Source organism: Mustela nigripes, chromosome 14 (assembly GCF_022355385.1).
Source record: "Mustela nigripes isolate SB6536 chromosome 14, MUSNIG.SB6536, whole genome shotgun sequence".
Classification (NCBI taxonomy): Eukaryota; Metazoa; Chordata; class Mammalia; order Carnivora; family Mustelidae; genus Mustela; species Mustela nigripes.
In genome coordinates, this window is record NC_081570.1 from 3,234,441 (window position 1) to 3,247,262 (window position 12,822).

Genomic DNA, 12,822 nt, shown 5'->3' on the forward strand with positions numbered 1-12,822 from the left:
CCGGCTTGGGAGCCTTCAGGACTCTATCCCACAGCGTCCTCAAAGGCTCCTGCTCCCTCCCCTGGCCAGTGGCATGGGGCTCTGGATGCCTGAGCTAGGCCGGGTGGCACAGCCCTGATGGGGTCAGATGAGGTGCGAGTCTCGGTCCAGGCTGGGCAGGAAGGCCATCTCCGGGCTTCCCCCATCCTGGAACACCCCCTCGGGCTCACATCAATGTCCCCGCTCAGCGCTGTCCGCTCTTTCCTTGGGGACCAGCCCATCCAGGTCTCCCTTCCCCGAACCCTCATGGCACCCGGCAGGACAGCACCTGCTGTTCCCAAGCCTCTGCCCGGCTGCTCCCTCCCTCCCGGAAATTTGCTTTCTCATTCTCCCAGGAGCCTCTTGAATCTCTGCTTTCAGAGCTACCGGGCCAGTAACCAAGGGGGTCATTAAAAAGAAAAAAAGAAGAAAAAAGAAAAGCAGAAAGAAAGAACAATTGCATTTGCTCCCCAAGGCCTTGGAGAGGGAGGCGTTCCGCAGATGTGCATTAACATACCAGGGAGATGGTTCACAGCCCAGCCGGGTGCCCGCCGGCCCAGGAGGGCTCCGATGGAGGCGGAGCTTTCTGCTTCCTTCCACGGCGGGAGGGCAGACCGGCAGGGAGCACGAGCTGGCGGTCCCGCGGTCCCTCGGGGAGGAGGCCAGCCCGTCCGCACCCCACTGGCTTCCCCCAGGCAACCTGCTCCAGAAAGCCTTCCCCGCTGCTCTGACGCTGGCAGACGCAGGACCACACCTGCTCTCGGCCAGGGTTGACTCCGGCGCATCTGGACGGGTTCTGCGGGCTCATTCCAGCCAGACACCCCGCACGTTGGGTCTGGATGGGCCCCAAGTGTTTCTGTTCCTCGGAGACCCATCATGACCAGGGCACACTGCTCCCATGCCCGGGTCCTCGACTAGAGGAAGGCGCTCTGCCAGCTGTGTCCATCCCGGACTCTGATTCGGCTGTGATTTCAACCCTGCAGGGAAGCTGGTGCCAGGAACCCCCACGGGGCCTTCACGCAGATTCACCGAGGCTCAGCCTTGGCCCCTTGGCCACCGTCCCTCCCCCTCCACTGTGCCTACGGAGAAGCAGCACATCCTCCTGCAGAGCCACAGCGCAGCGGATTTAACCTTGGGACACACGGCACACACACTCACACGTGGGTGGCGCCCGGGGCGTGCCCGTCCCGTGCCGCAGGTCCCTGCTGTCCGACCGCCTCCCTGTCTCCTCAGCCTCTCCAGCCTCAGACGGTTCCCTCAGCTGCTTTCTCCTTGACCTTGACGTTGCTGGAGAGCAAAGGCTGGTTACTTTGGGAATGGCTCCCTGTGTTGGTGCTTTATCAGTCAGACCCAGGTTCCCCTTCTCCTCAGCGACGGGCAGGTGAGGTTACTGCCACAAGAGTGGGGCGAGCGGGGCAGGAGGCACCTGATGTCCCAAATCTGGGGACGAATCTGACCTTCCAGGGAAGGTGTGTCCACCGGATCTCTCTGCTGCCACAGTGCCTCTTCCTCCCACAGTTCATAAGTGATGTGTGGGGAGATACTTTGTTCCCGTCAATGTCCTGTTCGCTGACAACTGTTCACACCCTGGTCTCAGCACCTGCCACCGGCCATGGCTCCCTGAATCCTAACTCCGGGAGGGCTCTGATGCCAGGAGACCTTCCCCTTCCCCCGGGTTGGCTGCCTCCTGGGATCAGCATGGATTTGTTGGGTTTCATTCAACAGACTATAAACCCAAACTCTCAGTTTGCTGTGCAGGTTCCCGGAGGCGGGTCCAGCAGCCGCCCCCCCAGAGCCGGCCTGCATCCTCTCACAGGGCATCCCTCACACAGTACTTTCTTCCTGTCTGATGCAGCACCCGAGTCCGGATTCGCCAAGACTTCCGCTGCCTCAGAGCTCAAGTCGGGCTTTTCTCCAAGGAAGCCCTGTGCCTTGGATGGAGAAGGGTCCTGAAATGAGATCTGTGTGCTGGGGATGCCGTGATCCCTGAAACGGGGGGGGCCAGGACTTCAGAGCCCTCCCCGGGGACAGAGCAGAGAGATGATGGACACGTAACAGAATGAACCTGCATGATATCAGCACACACAGATGTGTGGACGTGGACGTGACTATGCATGTGTGTGTATGCGTGTCTATGTACGTATATGTGTCTGTGTTTGTTTCTATGACACACGCATACACGCAGAAGTCAATTCCCGTGATTGCTCCCATCCTAATCCACCATTTTAACCTTCCTCCTGTCTGCCTTTGCCGCTCCGGTCCCCACCAGGGAGAGACTGAGCTCTCGCTTTCCTCGATAAGCTTCGACTCATTTGCGCACAATTAGAATAAAGAGAAAATCCTTGCACAACCGCTAACCCCCACCACGGTAATAAGCAAACCCACCAAGGACGGCTCAGTCGGTGTTCACAAGTTTGGCTTCTGAAGCCAAATGTGCATGCCTTGCCCAAGTCACGGAGATCCTGGGTGAGCCGTTGCACAAGCTGTAGCCAGTGCGCCCGTCCGTGCAGCACTCCCCCTTCCAGGGCACAGAACACATGCCCTGGACACTGAGGAACCACTTGAAGCCACAGTGATGAACACGGGCTGCACACTTTTGTCTAACATTGTACTGTTTTCTCAGGGCAGACGCCCAGAAATCAAATTAATTGCTCAAAAAATACAAACTTTCAGAACTCCCTCTAAACTGCTAACGTACGCTCTGACAAGCAGAGCATCCGCATGGCCCGTTTTTCACCAGGATCCAGGACGGTCATGCGACACAGCAGTGAGGCCTTTTTGGACGCTGTTGTGTTGGAGCACAGCGTGTTTAAGAAAGTGTTCCAGTCCAAGCGTACGCTGATGAGGCCCAGAAAGGGAACCCAGCTGCCACTGACCAGGAGCCCGAGGATGCGGACAGACCATTATCCACAGTGATCAGCTCTGCCCAGTGGACACAACATGGACTTCGGTTTCCTGCCATGTGACTCCCAGGAACCATGCTGTGAGTGCAGGCACAGGCTCGAGTCCCTGGGTCCCCTCCTCTCGGGCACTGAGGTAACGCCTGGAGCACACGGGGGCCGAGGTCCTGGCCCCCTGCCCCCTGCGCCGGAAAAAGCAAGAGGAGACCAATAAAATGTGTGATTCTTTGAGCCCTGCCAGGATGCCCTACCGTTGAAGGACACGAGCATTGCCAGCTGCAAAGACAGAAGCACATGGCAGTGGAGATTCCCAGGACAAGCGTCTCCTCCAGCCCTTCTCCACCCCCCAGAGCCGAGGTTGCCTCTGTTTACCTGAACGCCTCCTCCTTCAGGCTGGTCTCACCTGGCCGAGGAGCTGCTCACCATCACACTGTCTTTTCGTGCTGCAGACGAACCATCGTGGTGCCTACCCTCTGCCTCTGGCCGTCCTCTCCGGGCGGGTTTGGAGTCACGTGGTCGGAACGGCTCGCACACACCGCCAGGCACACCAGACCACAGAGAGGGCAGAGGCTGTCCGCCGGCCCCGCCCGGCCCCTCATGCAGCCCCTGGCAGAAGGGCTGTGGCTGCCCTGTCCACCTCTGGAGCTGAGCGCCTGGTCTAACATGGCTGGGGGCCGCGGGGAGGGGTGCTCAGCGGCTGGGGGCCGCGGGGAGGGGTGCTCAGCGGCCTCCCAGGCCTTCCGGCTCTGACACTTCACACCTTGGAACAACCTGGAGACGAGGCGTCCGCTCGGAAGACTCAGAGGACAGAGCTCCGTGCAGATGCCGAGGGGATGGTGGGGGTCTGGAGATGTCGGGGCCCCGCACGCTGTCACCAGAGACTGGAAGGAGGGGACGGTGCAGCCCTTGCCTCCCTCTTCCCATCCAAGATGAAAGAGGTTTGAATCCACGGATCTTAGCCGTGAAGCCACCCGGCTTGGTGCTGCTTCCTGTTCCCTGATCACCCCTGAGCCGGCTGAGGGTCTCAATGCAAGTCCCAGGCTGTGCTGAGCGGGAAATGATCAGTTACACGATGCAATATTAAGGCCATAAATCTTGCCAGGAACAGAACCCATAAACCCTGGTTTTTATTATCCTCTTACTGCACAGACCCTGGCGGCTCCTTCATTGCAGCCCAATTATCCCACAATTACTGCTCCATTGTTAAGTAACGAGCGCGCCGGAAGCGGCGATTGCAGGGGCTTATAAACACATAAGCAAACTTGGAGCGAGGCCCGGAGCCCAGGCCGGGAGACTGGACAGGGGCCCAGGGGGTCGCAGCCCTCACGTCGGAACCTGGCACTGGGGGGACACTCCTGCCTGGCCTGCAGACGAGTCCCCGGCACCCCCTTCCCATGCCAGCACCAGCAACCTCCCTTAGACCATGTGGCCGTGGGCTCTGTTCCTCCCGCGGCCTCTGCCGGAGCCTCGTCATGAACGGGCGCAGCGTGGGGCTGAAGCCCCGGGAACCGAGTGGCCCGTGGATGTGTTTCCCACCAGCGCGCACGCGGCTGCTTTACGCAGCACGACCGAGGGCCGGCAGCAGCCGGGGGGGGGGGGGGGGGGGGGGGGGGGGGGGGGGGGGCGTCGGCAGGAGGACGGACGAGCACACCAGCCTGGTCCCCATGGAATACTCGTCAGCCACACAGAGGGCTGACGTGTGGATCCACACGACCCCACGGGGCACAGTCCAAGCGCATGGAGCTCTGGGACAGGCGAACCTCGCCTGTGACCTTAAAAATGCTGACTACTGGGCCCCACTGGGCCGACCAGGCCGAGGCCGAGGCGGGAGACGAGGATCCTGGGGATCTGAATCTTGGTAGGGCTTGAGTCACGCGTGCGTGTACTCGCCAGACCTGCAAGGGTGACTCGCAAGGCCGCTGGGCCAGCAGGACAGAGACCGCGGCGGCCTCTGGAAGGCGCCCCACGTGGGAGGGCCGAGAACCTGATGCGAGTCTGGCCGTCCGCCCCAAGCCACATGTGAGAAAGAGCTCATCATCCCAAGCCCTCCTGTGCCCGCCCCAGGGTCTGGAATGGGACCCGGCAGATGGAAAGAATATTCTGGAGACCCGTGGGGCTTCTCTTGCTGAAGACCGGTTGGAGCTCGGGCTTCGGAGACGCCGCGCTCACGCGGCTCAGCGGCAGAAAGGCTGGGGACGTGCAGCGGTACGGAATCTGCGCTTTCTGACGCTCTTCCCGGTCCGCTCCGTGTCTCATTCCCCAGCGGGACACAGTCGGGCCCCGGGGCTTCCCTCCTGCCGACAGGACGGTAACCTGCATCTCAGAGAGGCTGAGTACGCACAGTCCAGGGCTGAACACCGAGTTAGTGACATTGCTGAGACCGAACCTCAGACTCCCCTGTTCCAGAACCTTCTGTGCCTCTTTTTTGAGTAAGTAAACAGTAGATGAATAAAAGCAAGCCGGGCGTGTTCGGAGGCAAGATGTGCGCATGGCCCATGGGAGGAGGAGGAAGGTCCCCCAAGAGATGTCCACACCCTGATCTCCAGAACCTGTGAACACGTCAGGTAGAGGGAAACTGAGGCACTGGAGCATCAAGGTTGCCAAGCAGACGACCCTGAGTTGGGAGCTTGTCTTGGAAGCTCTGGGTGGGCCCAGTGGCATCACAAGGGTCCTTGAGTGGGAAGACAGGGACCGAGGCGTCAGAACAGAGACACGGCAGCACGAGACCGATTCCAGCACGGAACACGGCCCTGCGCACACCTCAACGGTGACCCAGTGAGACCCACAGGGGACCCTGACCTCCAGAATAGTAAAGTAACGAGTAAACGTGTGTCGATTTGGGAACTAGGTGTGTGGCCTCTGTTAGAGCAGCTATAGAAGGTTTGAAGACTGCTCTGGGCCATGCCGCTCCCGGGGCTCCTTCCCCCTGGGATGCCCTGATCCCCCGGGGCCAGAGACCCTGACTGCCCAGACCCGAGCCCAGAACCGCCCTCCCCACCCGCACCCCGAGCTCCTGCTGCCCGACACATCCAGCCGCCTGATGCCCGGAGCTTGCAGCGAGAAGCACCGGTGCCTGAAGGCCTTTCCCCTCCCTGACCCCGTTCCTGCGGGGAGCCGGGAACCAGACACCCAGTTGCGTCTGTTTACAACTAATGAAGCGATTAGCAAGCGCAGATTGCAGAAGGAACAATATCCCTCCTTCTAATAACTTCTTCCAACAGGCTGCTTTGCCATGCGTCTGTTTATGCCCACTGTTTAAATTGAACATACGCTTTTCTTAAAATTCTATTTGCATTATCTTATCGAGCGATCATTCCCTGGAACATCATAAAACAAACATTAATTAGGGCTCCAATTGGCGCAATCTCCGTAAAACCTCTCAGCCGTCCCGCAGGCCATCCCGGCCTCGGGGCTCTCACTTCAAGAAAGTTGGTAACAACCAGACCCGGTTACTCAGAGGCAGAAGGCGTAGGTTCCCTGATGCCTTCAGTGGAGAAGGAACAGAGACTACTGCCCCCGAGGGCTGAGGGAGGGCAGCAAACCCACCAGCAGCCAGTGAGCCCCCCACGGTCAGCACATGGCCAGGGCCTCCCCAGCCCCTGGCTCCGGAAGCCCCACCCACGTCCCCCACCTCCACGGCAGCACCGTGGCCTCCCGGAGAGACACTGGAAGGAGCACAGGTACCGATGTCAGGTGCCGGAGACTTCTCTGCTCATCTGCTCCTCGTCTGAAGAAGGATCGGGAGATTCTTGGGGTGAACCAGCTTGGTTGGCCTCATGTGCCCAAAAAGCTGCTTTGGCCCTGAAAGTGTGCTCACATCCCGGGAGCCCCTCAGTCCCAGGCACACTGGGAAGGCCAGTCACCCTAATGACACATGACATCCTGTAAGAGAATGAGACTGACTTCTCTGACCTTTGGGGGTATGCCTGTGGAGGCCCTCACACCCCTCCAAACTCACCTTCCTCCAAACTGGTCTGCCACGGACCCAAAACGCTCCTGTCTGCTCCCCCACATCCCCAGAGCCTAACACAGGGCACCAGCCCCTCCTTCCCCACACCTTCCTTCCTGCTCCATGGTAGCTACACCCACGGCTTGGCCGAGGCTCCAGGCACGAGTCAACCCTTGCCCATCTGGGGTCCGTGTCACACCAGCACTGCCCGTGAAATACACGAGTAACTGGACAGAGGGGCCAGCCCCCCAGCTCGCTTCAGGCGCTCCTCATGGCACAGAGTTAGCGCTGACTTGGGGTCATCTCTGACGCCCTCACCTTCATGCACGTCCATCTCCCGAGAGGCTTCATGATGACAAACGCAAGGGGACAAGGGGAGAGCGGGAGACAGTTGGTCCTCCACACAGCCCCCACCCCCACCCCAGGGTTAGACGTCACAGCTCTGGAGCAGGGTTCCTGTCTCTGGAGGACAAGGATGACAGCTGTGGGGCAGCACAGGGACCTGGGTCCAGCAGCTCCTATGATCCCACCTGATGGGGCTCCTGGAGCCTGAGGCAGGAGCCAAGTCTGGAGCCCCTCGGGCGCCTCTTGACGCTCAGACCACAGCGCTGGACGGCCCTCTGCTAGGTCTCTTCTCTCCAAACCACATCGTCCTGCAGATCCAAGTCCATGCAGGTCTAGCTACTTCCTGAGGATGCTTGGCTGTTCTGCCAGTGCATCCCACATCAGAGCAAGGGGCCAGCTCTCCGCCACCCTGTGTCCTCAGCCCAGCTTCCTTACCTGCGTCAGGGACACTCGCGTCAGTCTCTCTCCCTCCCCCTCGGGAGCTTGTCCGGGGGTCCGCTCACCAACCGTCCCAGTTCGCCTGGACACTGAGGGGTCTTCTGGGGGGCACGATTTCAGTACTAAAACCTGGATGTTCCCCGCAAACGGGACGAATGGGACTGGACGAACCCCCGGAGTGAAATGAGCTCAGGGACTGACTTCAAATAAACACTCGTCCAGAGGGCACCGGTCCTTCACCGAGATGAGATGAGAAGTGTGAAAGCGACTATCCCCCGTTTCCTGGAAAAAGAACATTTCCAACAACACTCACGCACGGAACCCCACCTCGGGGCCACTTGGGAGATCCTGCAGTGGGGCTCCCAGCAAGGGACAGCCGTGCCCACCCCTCATCTCCAGAAAGAGCCTCAAATCCTGCGGGGGGCGAGGGCAGGGTCTCGGTCTCTGCCAAGCTCTTACGCTTCAGCTAAAGAAAAGCAAATCTAAAACGTTCTCCTGCTCACTTAGCTATTTCGTTCCTTTGTTCTACATCAACACGGTGCACTTCTCCCCAAGTTTAAAAACAAAACACCAATAACAGTACAATCCTTCTAACAACATCTTCCCCCCGTGGTGAGAGAACGGCCCGCAGAGCCCGGTCATGTCGCCACCCTCTTCATATCATATCTCGCCTCATCGGCGGAGTTATTTTCATTGCGTTATATATATTTTAAGAAGAGAGAAGCTGTCACCAGAAGGGTAATTGTCCTTGCACGGAATCCTGTCTGGACGGAGCTGAGCTGCCTCCACTTCATTAAGTGCAAAGCCTCTACCTGAGAAAATCAATCGCTGCCTAAATCATAAAGACGAAAATCAATCCCGACTGTGTTCCAAACCTCCATCTGCATGAGCACGTCAGAGGGATGCCAGGGGCTGACTCTGGAGGCCCCCACCCCGGCCCTGCACCCATAGGAGCTGACTGTGTGGACGTGTCTGGGGGCCCGAGGGACAGGACAGGAGCTTTTGAAAATCTGCAGGAACCTCATAAAGAGAAGGGATTCATCTGGTGCCCGTCAGGCAGATAGCAGAAGGCACAAAGTAACAAAGTAACATCCTTTATTCAAACAATGATTGAGCAACTACTGTGTACCAAACCCTAGTAAAGGCCTGAAGATTTAAGATCTGGCTTCTGCTCTTCAGGGGTTTCCTGTATGGTGGGGATCACGGGCACAGAGGCCCCTAACTTGTTCTGAGAGGACCAGGAGATGCAGAGGGTCTCATACACATCGGGTGGAGACAAGGGGCAGTTTGAGTTGGGTCTTGAAGGATGAATAGGAGGTTGCCAGGAGAAGTGTCCTTCCTAACAGTGTTGGGAGAGATTGAAGGATGCCACATTCTTTGTATGATGCCTGACAGCTTTGGATTCCCCAAATCAGCACAGAAGACATGACGGCCAAAATTTAGTCCCCATTTCTGGATAAGTTTTAGGGTGACCTGGTCCTAGGGAAGCGAGTAGGTCAAACTAGAAAGAAACAATGAGTATCTCTAATGCTTCTCCCTTAAACCTAGAGCTGAAACCGAGCCAATACCAGCTTCTTCTCTTCTGGGAGCTACTTAATGATCCCCAGGAGTACCAGGGGCCTCAATCCTGCCAGTTGCCTCAACTTCTTCCCTGTTTCTCTACTTCCCGAGGCAAAGCTCCCCAGGGAAGTCCGTTCCTCTGTTGGTTCTTCACTAAGGAGACTTCCCTAAGGGCCAGGTGATGAGCTGGGTGCTAAGCACACAGACCGTCATGATAGACCTGCAGAAGCCCTGTCACTGGCCTGCAGGAATGACGCAAGCACCAGTGGCCGGAGAGAAAGAGCACTTGATCCATCCTGGGGAAATCAGGGCAGACTTCCAGGTGGAGGAGATCCCCAGGTGATTCCTGAATCTGGAGTTGCCTGGGTTCAGATAGGTGTTGGGCAAGGCATCCAAGGTAAATGGCTTGCCTGCAAAAAGCGGGTTTCACACCCTCAGCCCCGTGCTTAGCACACTGTCCCTGTGGTTCCCACAGCGTCCCTTAGAGACGAGGAGCGCCATCCCTTTAAGGATAAACAATCTGGCTTAGAAAAGTCAAGTAGCTTTTCCAGACCTACTCACCAGGGGAAAGGGAGAGAGTCAGGATGGTGCCTGGGCGAGAGGCACCTCCAGGTAACAAAGAGGAGCAGGGGACAGGGGACAAGGTGTCCGACGCTGGCTGAGCCTCTGAATTCTCTAAGCCAGGGTTGGGGGGACAATCACATCCACCCTAAAGGTGCAGGGTCCCCTCTGTCTTCATATACCTGCTTGGGGTCCGCTGTGTAATATTCCAGCTGCCACCCACCGGCCCACAGAAATGTGTATCGGTCTCGACTAAGCAGGGGCTCTGTGTCGGGTCCCAGGGTCACAAAGAAGTGACAAAGAAGTGCCCCGACCAGCGTGGTAATTCCAGCACCAACCTCCCTAGGACTTCGCTACACAAAGCGAGATCCCTGGCCTGGCACCAGCCCGGGCCTGTTCAGCCATGCAGACTGTCACACGCTGCCCCAGACCTACTGAGTCAGGACCCGTATCTTAACATCCAAAGGGACTCCCAAGCACCGTTTGCAAAGCCCTGCCTTCGGGAGGGCAGCAGAGCGAGAAATGATCCCACGTGGGGGTCTCCGATGTTCTTTCAACTGCTGTCCATTTCATCTTTGATACCCAAAGGGCAAAACCTGGTCCTCCCAGGGTCACACCCAAGAAAAGGTTAAGTGATACTAAAGACAGTGGGTGGTTAGGTGTCCGCATGGGACGTGGGGGTACCAGTATGGGGGTTGGAGGCAGGTCCTGGCAGCAGAACTTCCCCAGCCTCTCCCATTCCCATTCCAGCAGGGCTCCCAGGCTGCGGGTCACTGTCTCCATGCAGCTGTGAGCGCCTGCCGACCCAGAAGAGGTCAACACATGCTCAGAGTCTGCAGCTCCTAGGGGACACTCAAACCAGGGCCTTGGGGTTCCCAAGCCTGCCCTCTGCCCAGCAGCTGAGCAACTGTGTGTTCGACTGTGTGCACACGCTCCCGCTCTGCCCCTGTGCACGAGGCCACGAGGGCACGCCATCACCGGAGCAAGGCGCCAGCCCCATCTCCCCGCAGACCAGGTGCTGATGCGGACGTCCTCCTGGGGAAGACACGGCAAGGGTGACCGGCAGGGTCACGCGAGGCCACCACATTGAATCGATTTCCATGTCCTGTTCTCCCTGCCAAATGGGAAAGCAAAACGCCCCGTTGACTTGGCAGCGGACGTCCGTAGGTGGGAACGGACTCACACCATCAAGAGGCGTGAGCAGGTCAGGATGAGCATCGAGCGGCCGGTACCCGTGGGCGGAGCCAGCGCGCACCGTCCGGTCTGCCCGACCTTGTGACGAGGAGCCTCTGCCTCTCCTCCCAGCCTGAACCCGCTGCCTGGACCTCCGCCTCCCCGAGGCCAGCCGTGAGGGGACGTCATTGGCACGGCCGCGTGGAGAGGCAGAAGCGTCCCAGCAAGCCTGGGGCCTCCCTGGCTTCGCTTTGTCCTGACCTGGAAACCACTCACCCTGCGGCCTCGGTTTCCTTCTGTTCAAGCAGCCAGACCCGCCGTCCCAGGTCGGGGAGGACGGGACGTGATTCTCCCCCGTCACCTTGCTTTCTCCACGCCATGGCTCTCCCGGGGCCTCGCTCTGCCTCCGGCACATCCAGACAAGGAGGCGTGGCCGGTCCGTGAGTGTCCGTGTCCCTCCAGCTTCTTGTTGCTGCTGTAACGAATTACTACAAAGGTCGTGGCTTGGAACAATGCAGATTTTTTATGTCATACATCTGGAGGCCAGAGACCCGGAGCCGGGTGGGCAGGGCTGGAGGCTCCGGGGAGAGATGTACTGCTTTTACCAGCTTCTGGCTGTGTCCGTGCCCGTGGCCCACGGCCTCTTGCCTTGGAACCGGGCTTCTGCCTTCACGTCACCTTCTGCAGACGCGGACCCTCCTGCCTCTCCCCCGTGAGGACCGTTCCGTGACCGTGGGCCCTCTGGAAAATCTGTGTCAAGCTCCTTGATTCATCCTACCTGCAAAGTCTCTTCCGCCTTGTGAGGTCATGTATTCTCGGGTTTGGGGATCACGGCGTGGGCAGCCATGCGGGCAGGCGCTAGTCAGCCTAGCACGGGGAAGCACGTGGACGTGGGGTCCCCGTCCTGCCGGCAGAGGGGACAGATCCCGGAGCCCTCCTCTGCACTGTCTCATAAACTCAGGCAGGGGGCTCTGACCTGGGTCGCGCCGGGTGCCTGGGGCTCGGAGCAAGTCCATTTGGCAACCCCTCAACCCCGGTCTTCCTTCTCCAACAGCCTTGCCGGAAGTGAGGACAATTTCCTTCCACCCTTTACCTACTTGGTTCTTGTGTCCAGCTCTGAACCCAGGGTGGGGTCTGGGGGAGACTGTCACCAGCTGCTTTCCCAGGACCGGCTGGAACAGGCTGAGCGGGAAATCTGGGAGCCCGACACGGCGGAGACCCATCCGAGCAGGCGGCCGCGGCCTTGGCATCCTCACTCCCGCCCCCCACGTGTTTCTGACATTGTGGAAACTCCAAGGCTACAGGCGGCCAGGGCTGGGGGTGAGGCCTGGGGGGGGGGGGGGGGGGCGCGGGGGGGCTCAGGGCGGCGTCCGCCCGGGCTCTGCCAGATCTTGGCCTTGGCAGGTCCGGGCAGCTGACGGAGGCTTTAACACAGGCCCATGGCTACTCCTGAGGCCGTGCCATGTTCACAAGCACAGGGAAAGCACAGCTTCGATGACAGAGCCTTCGGGTAGATCGACCTGAAGGCTTTGGGGGGAGGGGCCCTTCTCTTTGGGGCCTCCGTGCTTTTCCCTGCTTCTCCGCGGGGCGGGCCGGCAGGCCAGGGCAGCAGGAGCTAAAGCGCAGAACAGCCACGGTCTCCCTGCGCTGAGTCAGCCCGGGGCTCCGGCTGCCACCAGCCGGGGCCCCTCAGCACACAGTGAGCACGCAGAGGGGCCTTTAAAGAGAGGAACCTGTCACCAACCTGTCCCCACCACTCACCCTCTCAGAGCGTCTCAAGCAGACCCTGGAGTCTCAGTCACATACGTTCTGATCGAGGCTTCCGATTTCTGAGGCCCGGGTGCTGCCCACGCTGCGGAAGGCCGGGGAAGGTGTTGA